The sequence below is a fragment of the Rhipicephalus sanguineus genome, chromosome 3 (assembly GCF_013339695.2).
Source record: "Rhipicephalus sanguineus isolate Rsan-2018 chromosome 3, BIME_Rsan_1.4, whole genome shotgun sequence".
In the NCBI taxonomy this organism is placed as follows: domain Eukaryota; kingdom Metazoa; phylum Arthropoda; class Arachnida; order Ixodida; family Ixodidae; genus Rhipicephalus; species Rhipicephalus sanguineus.
In genome coordinates, this window is record NC_051178.1 from 152,641,225 (window position 1) to 152,655,631 (window position 14,407).

The window sequence follows — 14,407 nt, forward strand, 5'->3', positions numbered from 1 at the left end:
AAAAAGAAAGTTTTCTGGCAGCAGATAATTCTGAAAGTGCTGGCAGATAGACGAATTTGCAGGATACATGGCGCATGTGAGTGTTTAGAATAGTGTCGTAGTGTGTAGAATAGTGGCGTAGCGTTTCAACTGTCTGGCGTAGTGTTTAGAATATTGTGTCGCAGTCACAGATTCCTGCAGCACAGTATTTGTTTGTGGGTAATGCTACTTATCAGCACACCCCTTGTGCACAAGGACACAAGAAAGACGAAGAGTAGACGTACAGAGCACATCGTATGTCTGGTGTCTTTTGCACCGACCAAGGTTTGCGTCGGGGATATATATGTAATAACTTATTCATAAATGTAATACAGCGCTGCGAAGTTGAAACAGACACAACATACAGCGCAGGCGATGAAGCGATATCTTGCACCTTGGTATACCGAGTTTCTCCGCATTGTTACGATAAATAAGCAAACAGTTGATTAGCCTGCACATTTGGGGAAAAAAAAGTAGTACTAACTTTGAGGTAGTAAGCGCTTGTCACAACATTTACCACCTGTGTAGTAAATGAAGGTATACTAACTGCCCAGTTAGTAACTTTACTATCCTGACAAGCTCAAATAAGAAAAATTGGCCGCCATCCCGCCCTGCGAACGTGAATGTCCAGCGAAGCTGTATCAAACACCACACATGCTGATGAGGGGTGGGGGTATGTTTTATTATTACTCATGAGTAATGGTAGTGATAATCGCTTTGTTGTCGCTGTGGTAAACCATGATTGGTTCCGCGACCATTTTCAGCCAGGCGAATTTGTTCCTTTCATCGGGAATTGTGTTCACGCTGTTTTAGGGGCGAAGCTCCTTAAGGCGGCACCCGTTCGTCCCTCGTAATCGTCGTCGTCGTCGTCGTCGTCGTCGTAGTAGTAGTAGTAGTAGTAGTAGTAGTAGTAGTCGTAGTCCGTAACAAGTCTTACGCTTTGACCTCCAAGGTGGTGCCGGTGGGAGATTTTTCCTGTGCGTTGTTGAACAATAAAAAATTCGCAGCGTGCGCGTTAACTAAAAGCCGAATTCTTCTGTCTCTCATTCCCCATTAGCAGCCATTGGCATGTTCCAGTAGGAAACGTTAGGAGAAGTAGAAGTGTAAGTGTTAGCTAAAAGCCGACTTCTTCTCTCATTCCCATTAGCAGCCATTGTTTACCTCCAAGGTAGTGCCCGGTGAGATTTCTCCTGTGCGTGATTAAACAATAAAAATTTTGTTCAAAACGCCGTTGATTGATGAAATAAACCAACGAAAGACGCCAGATGTTTTGTAAAAGCAAAACGAAAGAACGCCAGATGTTTCTAAAGCAATGGTTTTCTAAACAATGAAAATTCACAGCGTACATGTAAAATTAAAGTGAGCTGCAAGTCGTCATAACTCATCGAACCTTTAGTATAAACGCGCCCGATCTCACGTCGGTGATGATGTACTGGGCAGAATTCACGGAAGGTTCACGGTTTACCGATGAACCTCCGCAGCTTCGCCCACTCATCATCATTCACTCCGTGGATATGCTGTGATTTTATTTGTTAGACATAACCTTAATGAGAACCAACAATCTTTTTGTCTTTTCGTCCACTTTGATTTCTTCACATTTATATCATAATTACGTCTCCCACACTAACGTTGCCTTGATTGTCCGTTCTCATTAAGCTCGTGTCTAACAGCAAATGATATATATATATCCTTACTTTGGAGCATACCTTGTACAGGTGAGCTAACCAAGAACTCAAATTTACCTTTGATGTTTTGGACCCGGTTTTTATACTTCACTACTATATAGCTGTGCAGCACAAAATTGTTATTCCAACATAGTTCATAAAATTTTAGTCTGGCTAAATTTTTCAGGACACTGTCACAATTACAGCATAACATACCACAGCCGATAGAGGCAGTAATGCTTAATACCTCGTCACGTACGCAAGTAAACTAACCCTGGTACGCCAAGTAGTAAGGATAATACTTACTCTCTAAAGGAGAAAATGTTAGCGAAAGGTAGTAAACGTGTCAAAGGGGTAGTAAAAGCTGCAGTTACGGCCTTCTTTTTACAACCCTCTTTCTACCGTGTAACGTGCTGCGTAATTTTCAGGCGGCGCTCGCAAGCGGCCTGTATGACGTTGCTGGGCTTGGCGCTGAGCGTCGTGCTGTTCCTGCTGCTCCTGTCGACGCTGTTAAAGCGCTCCAGATTAAACGGCCTGTCCGCCGGTCTGTTGTCAACGCCCACCACCACCGCGAAGGCGCAGAGTACGGGGTCCAAGGACGATGCCGTCGTGAGCGACATAAAGACACAGCCGAACGGCGTCACGGATTCGCCATCGACTAGCCCACAGGAAGCCCGCCACGTTTCATCCAATGATTCGATCGCTTTACCCGCTGAATAACTGTCGTGAAATATTGCACTTTAACGGCGAACAATGTGTGGAAGTGTTTGTGGAGCACGGATGCCTATAAGCGATGACGCCTCGCAAAGGCTTCTGAAAAGACTTCACATGGGTTAACGCGTGTTATTAAACCATTTTATTGCTTTCTGTGTGTCGTACTCTAATTTGTGCAAGCTTACCGCTCTTATAGTTAAAGAAAAAAAAAGAAAGCTCTAACTGAGGATCAGAAGTCCGCCGCGGAGGTACAGTCCATGGCTAGAGTGCTCGGCTGCTGACCCGAAAGTGGCGGGTTCGATCCCGGCCGTGGCGGTCGCATTTCGATGGAGGCTAAATATTAGATGCTTGTGCACTGTGCGATGTCAGTGCACGTTAAAGAACACCAGCCAGTCGAAATTTCCGGAGGGAGAAGCAATTTTAATAAACATAAGGCTCCTTTGTGAGCCCTCCACTACGGCGTGCCACATAATCACATCGTGGCTTTGGCACGCAAAACCCCATAAATTATCACTTGTGATCAGGAGATGACCACACTATTGCCACTAGTTGAATGCCTCGCCCATGAGTTTGACCTTACCTGTTTAAAATTGTAAAGTGACATTCAGTGTCAAAAAAAAAGAAGTAAAGAAAGGAAGAACACGAACGATATTCGCTGTTCCAGATCGAACGCCGTCCATTATTGAACAGCACGCATGTGATGAAGTGAATGTGCCCCGAGTTACGTTTTTGCTGGTGTTCCGGGTTTCATGTTCAGCTGTTACTACTGCATAACTTCGACTGGGTAGCGCATAAAATACGGAAACAAAAGATAGAGACGTAGACAGCACAAGCGCTACGCATCTTTAACAACCTGCCGAACTTGGCGCACTTATCAGTCTTGTGTCTACTGTTCATGTTTAGTTTCCGGTTGTGTGTAGTATTATACATACGCGTCTCTGTAACCAATAACGCGATGGACTGGGTCAAGCTCTGTTTGCCATCCAAATTTGAAGGCGTAATTCGAGTACAGGAAATCCCACTTCGACATTTGTAAAACGCGCCGAAATTCAGAGCACGACTTCGCTGCCCCGAAATCAGATGGCGACACTGGCGGCGAAGCTGGTCCTTGTCGAAGATGCTCGTCTAAACAATTTATTCGAAATTACCGGATAGCAATGCGCGACACGACAATGTCGTGCAGTGGCTGCGTACGAATTGAAGTCGAGATAAGTGTGAAGGTAAAACTTGGACTTGTGATCAAGTACGAACGTTTCGGAGCTTCGGAGTGCGCAAGAAAATTTACGTTCAGGATTGATTTGTATTTCCTCGTTATTTCTGAGTAAAGCCCATCCTTACGTTGTTTGATTGGTGAAGGTGTACTCGCAATGCAAACGCGCTACGTATAAAATTTGCTAGTAAACCAGTACCGTCGATGTAGTAATGTACGTTCTAGTGCCTTCTGGACAAAGAAAATTCGATGTTTTACGAAATGCGAGTTTGAAGTATGCTGTAGAACCTCTTTTGACCTCACACGCGCTCGACCGTGATTTAGCGACAGATAGAGGAGCCCAAGTGGTGCGAGTTTCTGCAGTACGGCGCTCCTCATCCCCTACGGTGCACAGTTTTTGGACATCTGGCCTCATAAGTGAATTCAAGGTGGAGTTCGCGGAAGGGGCGTATCCACTAATTGAGTGTTCTGCCACAAACTGGCATGCTGTAGCAGTAGTAGTAAGGTGGCCACGCAGGTCACGTGACCAAAGGGGGAAGTGAATAAAGGTAAATAAACGAATAATGATGCTGATGATGCTAAATGATGATGGTGATAATGATGATGCACGTGATCTCGCTAGCAAATCACATACACTCGCGCCCTTACGGCTTCGCTATACTACGGTTTTCACTGCGTGATAATGGATGAAATTTTTTTTTTGCTTTTTTTAAAAGCGAAGCTGTTTAAGCCGGCCGTAATGTCGACCCTACCGCAAAACTATCATCATCATGAATGGGCATGCGCCATAGAATTTGGGCAAATCTCACTACTCACCGCTACGGCGGGGCCTGTAATAACCCTGAGAACGAGTACAGAGAGAGAGAGAGAGAGAGAAGAGAAAGAGAAAAATTCTTGCCGAAAAAAATTCTTCACGACGTGTAATTCGAACCCACGTATTCTCAATCCGCAGGTGAACGTCCTCACCACTCGGCTATCCATTCACATTTTTTTTAATTACCGGTTTCATAACACGGCACAGGAATCAATTATTGTATTAAGTGTCTCGGCTATCCATTCACGCTAGCGGAGCATAGTATAGCCTTGTATAGTATGGTGCAGCAAGGGGGTGGGAAAGGGGAATGGGCGTAAGGAGGAGAGATGTGATGGTAAGGAGGAGGGAAATGAGGAGGGGAGAGAGTAAAGCGGAACACAGAAAGGATGAGAAAGAGATGAGTAGAGAGAAAGAAAGAAATGCAGAAAGAAGGGGAGACAGAGAGAATAAACGAAATTGAGAGAAAGAAGTAGACATAGAGGGAGAAAAAGATAGACAGAAATATAAAGAGAAAAATCCTTGCCGAAAAAATTATTCTTCACGAGGCGCCAGATCGTGTCCACAGAGTCATGGGGCGTCCTGAGAAAGTGCGTACTCCCGAGGAGGAAGCCGCGGATCTCGAAGCTAGACGTGTCGGTCGACGGGGAGTACGAGCGGCGACGGGCCGGAGCTTCGCTGTGCCAAGCACTGCACGACTTAATGCAAACATTAAAATTTTTTTCTTGACTTCACAGTAATGCTAATTGCATCGCTTCAATTTCGTCTGTGTGGCGCGGAGAAAATCTTCGCATTAATAATGCAATATTATCTTGAAAGTGATACGTGTGCAAATTTGAAAACCACTTGAAGTTAAAAGGTTACCCACTATTCTAGTGCTGGCTATACCGTTTACTTGTAGCCCCCGTAGACATCAGTGCGGCGACAGTGCCCATAGTAATTCTTAATATGAAGCTCTCTTTGTATATATGGGGGGCCACCAGATCACGTCAAAGTTAAAAGAGAAATTCAGGGTTTTATGTGTCGTAACCACTACGATGCACATGGCTAATCGGAGATTCAAAATAATTGAAATCACGTGACGTTACTCTACATCCACCTACATCTAAGCATACGAGGAGCGTTATTGCATTTTGACCCCAATTAAGTGCAATCGTCGCGGCTGGTATCAAGCCCGCGAAATCGTGCTTAGCAGCACAACAGCTTAGCAGCTTAGCCGCTACCTCAGCTACTGGACGAACTACGAGGCGTCATAGCCACTGTGACACCACGACAGGTGAAGTATCAAAGTCAGGTAAATACATTAATAATAATAATAATAATAATAATAATAATAATAATAATAATAATAATAATAATAATAATAATAATAATAATAATAATAATAATAATAATAATAATAATAATAATAATAATAATAATAATAATAATAATAATTTGGTAGAAAATGCGCGCAGTATTGTGAAATATTTTTCGTGTGCATGCGGTGGGCGTGCATTTGTTGATGTCCACAGGAACTGCAAATCACGGGGCAGAGTTTCCAAAGAAGCGTGACAGTACCATTTGGTTTCATATGAAATACGTTCCCCAAACTTTCATAACATGTCTCGCCTATGTTGTATCTCGTTCATGTTGTTTCTGAACATCTCCGATGCTCATGTCTGGAGCCCTGCTAAAAAACCAAGCGTGGATTTATTAATCGTGGCAAAGCCAACGTAAAACAGCGAGCCTTTGTAGTAAGCGGTGCTTCGAATCAACGGGTGAGTCATACCGTATGAAACTTCACATGAAGCGCACTTCGAAGTACTTGCTGTTCGAGTTCTGCATCATTTAGTTCGTGCACGTTCTGCATCGTGGCACCCTCAAGCGTCCACACTCATGCTTGGCATCTGAAGGAACGTGTCGCGTAAGCAACTCCGTTGATAGGGAGAGTTAGTGATTTGCTTTCTTAAGATTAAAGTATTTACTGCAACAACACTTTTGCTGCGTCCTTTGCCATCAGCTCGTTCTTTTCATTTTCTTTTCTTGTTATTTCAGAAAAGCTTCGTAAACAAGTTTACTTTTATACGTTGACAATCAACGCAGGTGAGGCAGATTTGTCGCCAAGCAAGTCGACGAGCTCGTACGGGCCCGAGCAAAGAGCGATCCATCTCTGTGGCGAAGTTTAGAGCTGATCTCTCTGCCACGTGGCGTTTTCTCCGGGTGACTCAGCTTGCACTTGGCGCGGTAACAAGCCGTTGCGTGCTAAGCCTATCGAGGTGCTGTACCCCTTCTCGCAGCCACACAGTCTAACTCCATTGTAACGACTCGGTTTTCACCATAGCTGGGAGAGGAAAGAGTTGCGTCGACGCGGAATGGACAGCAGCAGTTGGTTGTGTGCGAGCGTGGATTGATACGAGGGAGCTGGAAAATGATGGGGAGAAAGGGAAAGGTGCACGGAAACTCGAAGCTTCGATGGAGAGAAGGGGCTCGGTGAGCGAGGGATTGCACGAAGCAACCGTCGGAGTATAGGAGAGCACCGCCGCCGCCGTCGCGCCTTATATCCCATCGGCAAGGAAGACGAACCACACGGAGCAGCGGCCCTAATCCCCGTCGCAATCCCAATAATCCCGACTCGGAAATCCGTTATTCGGGCTCGCCCTGCCGAACTCGCCTTTTCTCCTTCCTTCCCACTCATCTCCTTGCTTTCTCGTCGCCCGCACCGAAGCGAAGCGTACCGCTCGGCGTTCGCTGTTCGTTCCAGTGCATCGCGAGAAGGGGTGGAAACGCCGCTCTTCGCGCCGCTGAGTAAGGAGCCCCCGAAAAACTTCTTGTTCGGAACGCGGCATTTTCCAGATGCTTTGGCCGCCTTATCCCGGCCTTCAGCCTGGGCATCCTTTTGCTTCTGCTGCTGCTACGGGTCACGGAATCGGCACCCCCCTTTCCCCCCTTCCCCCCTTACTTCCTCCTCCTCCTCCTCCTCCTCCTCCTCCTCATCTTTCTCTCTCTCTCCTTCTCTCTCATCCTGCGCTGGATTTCGCAAAGGTATCGGCTGGTGCCTTCGGCGACGTCTCCCCTCGCCGTTCGTTCGCTACGGGGCGGTGTTTACCATTGTTAGCGTTGCCCCAGCAATCGCGCTTGGCGCGTCTGGCTGCTGTTTCTTGCTGCTTCTGCTGCTACGGGTTGTGACAGAAGAGAGGAGCAGCTCGGCCAGTCAAGTCTCATGCACGTGTGGCTCCAATTTGTGTCGCGATCTGTACACATGCGCCCCCGCCACATGACTTCCCCGCAGTTTTCGTCACATCCCTCTTTTTCGACGCCCTGCCTGCTTCTCTCGGGAGACACGGAAGGCTCTTCGCTCGGTTCCCGTAGAAGAGGTTAAGCTAAAATATAGTGCGAATTGCCCGAAGCTTCGATTTAGAAGGTACTCGCAGAACGGCAACTGTAGGTATTTTAATTCATTACGCCCTATTTTGTGTCACGGGGTGCTACGCTTAGTGGATGCTTCAGAAAACTCAATATTGAAGGCGCGAATCATGTTCGACGAGAAATTTTACAGCACTCTGCTGGCGTCTCTCACGCGGTGGCAGTGGCGTAGCCAGGAATTTGATGGCGTAGTAGGTGCTGGAAATGCGGGCATTGCAGAGTGCAAGTTTATGCTATAGGTGTCCTGTAGTGTACTGAAACTTCGGGAGGAGGGGGAGTGAAATCAGATACTCGTTGCTCAATTCGCGCGGTGTGACGTCTGGTGCAGCTCTACTCTTCTGCCACGTAATGTTACACCTGTTAACGCATTGCGTCGCCATTCATGACGCTTGTATACAATCTTCCGCATCCTCCTCCACCTCCCCCCTTCAAAAAAAATGAAAAAAAAATTACAGCACCTCCCGCTAAAGGGAACCATGTGTGGATGCGAAGCAGCGGGGAGATGGTTCGCTTGAGCGGGAGATGGTGTAATTTTTTTTTCTTGCGTTCTCGAGTCTGTGCCTTCCTCTGGCGTAGAATCAGCCCTGTCTTCCAGTCTCCATCCAGCTCCCGCTGCGTAGAACTGCCGGCGTCCGAGGTATTCGACTCCCGCAAAGTCGCAAGATCATGTGCGTCTGCCTCTCTGTAGTCCATGCCATTGGTGTCGTCGTGGGATTCTTCAGCGAGGGAAGTGCCACGTCAAGACACCGGAGGCATCGCTGCTGCCTACTCGTCGCAGGAGAGAAGGAGGCGCGCGAGAGGGGGGGGGGGGAGCGTAGGAGAGGAGAGAGAGGGGGAGGGGATGCGCATGCGCAGTGGAGCGCGGACGCCACCCAACACAGCCCCGAGCAAAAGATGCTTCGCATCTAAAAAGAAAAAAAAGTATTCAAGCAATGGCGTCGCTCTATGTTAGAACACTTGCTTGCCACGCGGCTGGGTAACACAATACTCTTCAAATATCATAATGTACGCTGCCATGTTGTAGCGACAGTGAGTGCACTTTCTAACGTGTTTCACTGCGTGATTCTATACCCAGAAATACAATATAACACTAATTCAATAACGACAGCTATGAGAACAATCGTCGGTCATCGAATCTCGTCCGACAGGCAGAATTTGTTCACTCTCATGCATGGTACGCCGCACGTTTCAAGTTGATCACGTGTGACTCGAAGACATTAGATAATGTATACAATGCACTCCGCGATGCGGGTTCAAATTTTGATCAGACGCACCTCTATCGGTTTGGAATTGACGACAACGCCGAAGAAATTTCCGATAACCTATGCGGGCGTCCTGGGCACCAAACGAAAACCTGATAATCGCGATAATCTTGTAGAAACAAACTCAGCCAAAAGTGAAATAAAGCGTAGTTATCGCGTTTAGTTGCGAATAGCTTAACATCAATACTTTCAAAATATGATTATTGCCTTTTTTTCTAAGAGTAAGATTGTGTCTCCTTCCAGAGGCTTCTCCTTCGGTAAGAACTGTACAACTAGTTGCTTTTTTTTTCTTTTGTAAAGCGTGCTTCACTGCAGCAACGCCGTTTCAGAGGAGAAGTATCTCTTGTTTTTGGTGTAGGCGTTTGTCGGTCGTTAGAAAGGGGGGCAAAAACTATCGACGATGATTGTAAATGTAAACGGATAGCCAAGAGATTATGGAACGCTATCTGTTCCCATAAGAATATGATGCCGTTGTTGGCGAGTAATTGTCGTATTTGTAATAACTAGATAGCGTTTTTTTATTGCGAAATACACGGTAGAAAACGAGAACGTTAAGCAGAGCATATGTAGTGGTAACGTAGGTTGGCAGCACATGGGTCTGAAAGAGCTGAAAGAGAGGCCGGAGTCGACTTGGATGCCCGAATGCACGCGTTCTTTACATCAGCGTTGAAAATTCCGAAGGTCCAGCCTCCAATGGCCATTCACGATAACGAGTGAAAAAGACAAGAAAATATATTTGATTTAGAATCGAACCTCCTTGTTATAATGGCGTAATTTTCTCGCTGTATTTCCAACGCATTCGATTTAGCGTTTCATAACGTCTCCTTCATCAACTTTTCTGTTTACTTAGATGCACCGACATTTTCAAAGTATGCGCGCGGTACCTAGCGTTGTGCCTGCGTGCGCAAGAAATGTTTGTTCCTATGGCCATAACAAAAATACGAATCGAACGGATTGCAGCGTTTTAAGGGCAACCGAAACTTGTCCAATTAGGACTGAACGTTTCAAGTCGCAACGGAAATTTTCGAGCTAGAAAAAATGAAATGAAGTTTTAAAACGCAGTCGACGACCTCGTTTTTGATAAGCCCTTTTTACGTAAGCTGTCCGAAAGAAATTTAAATTTTCCGTTTTATACAAGATATCTTAAAAACAGTAGCGAAAACGAAACGAAAAAAAAAGACAGCTATCGGCGCTTTTTTTTTTTTTTTGACAGTGCAGACGGAGAACATATTGCGTATCGATTCCACCCTTTTATTGAAGGTATTTCTGAAGATATGTAAAACTAGCTCTCTGCGGTGGTCATTGTCATCCCGTAAGCGTCTAGCAACATCTACTGTAAAGCGTCTTGTTTGGCCTGTAAAGCGTGCTTCGCAGCAATACGACCATTGTAGAGGAGAAGCCATCGCAATTTTTGGCGCTGACGGTTGTTGAACGCTGTCGTCGAGGGAGGGCGTCGACTGAGCATTTCCTCAGCGCCGAGAAGTCGTCGCACGGCGTGAAATGAAAGGAAGAAACCGGTACTGATAGTCATCTAGGTTAAACTATCCAGTATTGCCTACTGAGACAACGTCTTAATGCGCTACCGTTTTGCTTACATGCGGCGCTGGCTTCGATTCTGTTCTGCCTCCGATTGCGTTTTGGTGCTGTCCATTGACTACTACTGCGCTTCTTTCTTTCTTTCTTTCTTTCTTTCTTTCTTTCTTTCTTTCTTTCTTTCTTTCTTTCTTTCTTTCTTTCTTTCTTTCTTCTTTCTTTCTTTCTCTTTCTTTCTTTCTTTCTTTCTTTCTTTCTTTCTTTCTTTCTTTCTTTCTTTCTTTCTTTCTTTCTTTCTTTCTTTCTTTCTTTCTTTTTTTCTTTCTTTCTTATGAAAACGGAAAATAGATGGATAGCTATATTTGCGGGACTGCTTTTTCGAAGAAGGGGTAGCAAGAGAGACGTGCTATTATAAAAAAAAAGTCACAGTTTCGCCGCAAGGGCGAAGCAATGAATGCGATAGCAAGAAAAGCGGCCTGTGATGGACGCGCTGCGACTACCGTGCGTCCGTCACTACCCAGCAGCTACTAGACAGTTTTAATTTCACGTACGTAGGGACTTCTCATACGCAAACGTGAAAAGTAACGTACGTTACGTGCACGACATCTGAAAACGCTTTTAGCTACAACGCACGCGACGCGCGGTTGAGAGCTACACGTAGCTCGATCTGCTGAGAATCATGAACACTGCGGTAGTTTGTTCGAGCGCCCGCGCGAGCAGACAGCGGAAGGGCAAGGTTCTCGCTGCGCAAATATAAGAAGAAGCGAGAGAGCTGGCCGACGCCTTTAAGTGCGCCCGCGCGCTCCTAGCGCCATCTCGCTGGTAATGAAGAAACGCTTATAAGCGCCTCCGTCTCGGAGGACTGCAAACGGTAAAGGGTGTGTATATAACGCTCGCCGCTGGCTGCCAGAGGGACGTACGCTTTGTGGAGTAGTGCTCAGCGCACCGCGCTGCGAATTCAGAGGTCGCTAGTTCGATTCCGCGCTTCGGAAGCATTTATTTATTTATTTTTCTTTGGGATATTGATGTATATATACATACTTATACATATACGCAGCATGACGGCGGCGACGGCAAAAATCAGCCGAGACTGTCCATATAATTGCTATCGCAATAAAAGTGTTATCTTTGTTGCTCTTATATGCAACATCACTTATCCCGAATCGCTATAGTCTACGTGGAACTTATTGCAAGAATTACGGTACAATCCACTTAGAAAAAAAAATCGATCAGTTAAATTGCTGCGCCAACCCGATAAAAGGTGCTTTTTTTTCCTCGACAGGCACTGCTGCAGCTTGAAAACATTCCTGTGACCGCGGTGGTAGTCTATGGTTGCTGTCACATCTCCACTCCTCTCTCCTTCCCTTTCTACTCTCTCTCTCTCCTCGCCTTCTCACCCTTGGCCAAGCAATATCTCATATTTCTCGCAGAAGTGCGGCAACAAGTTTCATAGAGTCACGAAGAGCTCATGGCGAACTAGATATTCTATAAAGCAGCAGCGCAAATTTAGGAGACAGGGACGAACAAAGCCACTTACAGCACTTCTTTCGGCCTTGTCTCCCAAATTTGCGCTGCTGCTTTATAGCTCATGCGCAACCAACTACCCCGCCAGTACCTCCTGAAGTAAATGTGCCTTATTAGCGCTATAAATGCTACTGCACGATGGAGAGGCATTGACAGCTTCGTGATGATACCGCGATGATTTTCTTAAAGGCCCCTCACCCAACCTCTGAAAATACAAAAAAAAAAAAAACGAGCGCAATATTCTCTCCTGGCGTTTCTCGTCTTTCTGGCGCACTTCGCGATGCAGAACAGTGATTACCGTGACGTATATATAGTACATACTCTCGATTGCTCCATATACGCGAAATATCAGATGTGAATAGTCTCCCGCACTGCTTTGCCGTTCAGCCGCCCATCCGTTCTTCCTTGCCTCGCATGACTATCGTGCGCGATCAACTCATTTCACTTCATTTTCTGTGTTTGCGACTGCGCAAACGGAGATAACAACGTGTAGCCGAAAAGCGCGATATCTTGATAGGGTCAACGCTTAGTGCTGACATGGTACACGTGCTTTTAAGAAATAAGTGGCGAGGGGGAGATATGACCTGTAGGAAGGGTAGCGAAGGCGAGGAGGAACCCGCTCCCTCGTCTTCGAACGCGGGGTGGTGAGTGGCCCTATAAAAGACAAGCTGCATTTTTATATGAAGGAGGTAACGATTAAAGTCGCACGTAAGTGGTACAGATAAAACGCGCGTTCACGCTAACGTGGTACACAAACGCGTGCTATCAGAACAAGGAAAAGTGTCTGGTTGAGGCTGACGCCGTCTTAGCGCGCGTCGTACAGGGCGCTTGCCTTATGCTGCTCTAGTGAATCCCACAAAATAAGCTCGCCATTTGCTGGCAGAATTCAGTGCATTGACATTGTTATATGCTTTAAAAATTTTGGAGTACTAACAGCATCCAACAGCAAGCAGTGTTACTTAAGCCTTCTCGTACATTACACGCAAGTGTAAAGTACTTACCCGGTTTACCGTATAGGAAAAAGGTACGCAGCCACTTGCTTCAGAGCATCGCTTTCCACACTCTTTCCACTTTTGTAGATTGGAAACGGCAGGGGAAAAACACTCAGGAGGCTGCACCTGCATACATGAATCGAGCAATTTCACATAAGTAAAACAAGAAAGGGTAAGAGATGTGGACTGCTTGTTTCACAGGAGAAAAAAAGAAAAAAAAATGCGACAGGCGACGTGTTGCAGCGTAAGGAATGCGGGCAACGCTAATTAACTTGTTTCATTACAGTCTCTCAATTGCTGGATGTTTCACGAACTTGTTTCATTAAGCGCTGCAAGGGACAACCAATTAACGCTGGCAGCGAGAGGCCGCCACTTGAGCAATACATATATAAGCCTTTCTTTCGGAAAGTTGTAAGAATAACGAATTGCGCGCGCGAGTTTGTGAAAGTTGTTTGCAGAGGTTTAACGAAGTAAAGCTTCCCTCGCCGAAGTACAGTTATTTCGCGAAGAAGCGAGCATGGACGCCCGGCTTGAGGCATGGTTACACGAACTTCTCAAGGCAGTTACACCTGGGTCAAATAGAACGCACAGCAGCGTGAGCTCAGATAATTTAAACAGAAAACGCGAACAAAGGTTTTTTGTTGTGAAGTGTAGCTATTCGGTTTCTGGGCTTCAATGCCTTCATGAAACAAGTGCGATAAAAAAACGTAATCTGTAAACTTTCATCATAACCTTCAAGGACCAATAAAAAAACCTCTGAAAATACAAAGAACGAACGCGTTATTCTCTACTGGCGTTTCTCTGCCGGCACACTTCGTAACGCCGGCACAGTGATTCACGTGACGTCATTAGGGTGCAAGCTCTCGATTGGTTCATATACGGAGGACATCAGTTCTGAACTTTCTGCTACCACTCTTTGCCATGCAGTCGCACGGCCTTTCTGTCTTTGATCCCTCGTATATTGTGCGCGATCACCTCATTTCACTTCGTTCGGTGCGTTTTCAATTGCACAAGCCGAGATGACGGCGTGTAGCCGAAGAGCGCGAAATCCTGATAGGCTTAACGCGTGGGGCTCACATCGTCCACGTGTTTTATGAATAAATAAGTGGCGAGGAGGAGATAGCATGCAGGAAGTGTAGTGAAGATGAGAAAGAAACCACTCTCTCGTCTTTGGACTCGGAGTGGTTTAGGGGCTCTTAAAGTATCGTAAGCAGAGAAGCTACACATTGCTTGGATCACTCGCGAGCTGTTCTGCATTAAGCTATTATCTCTCT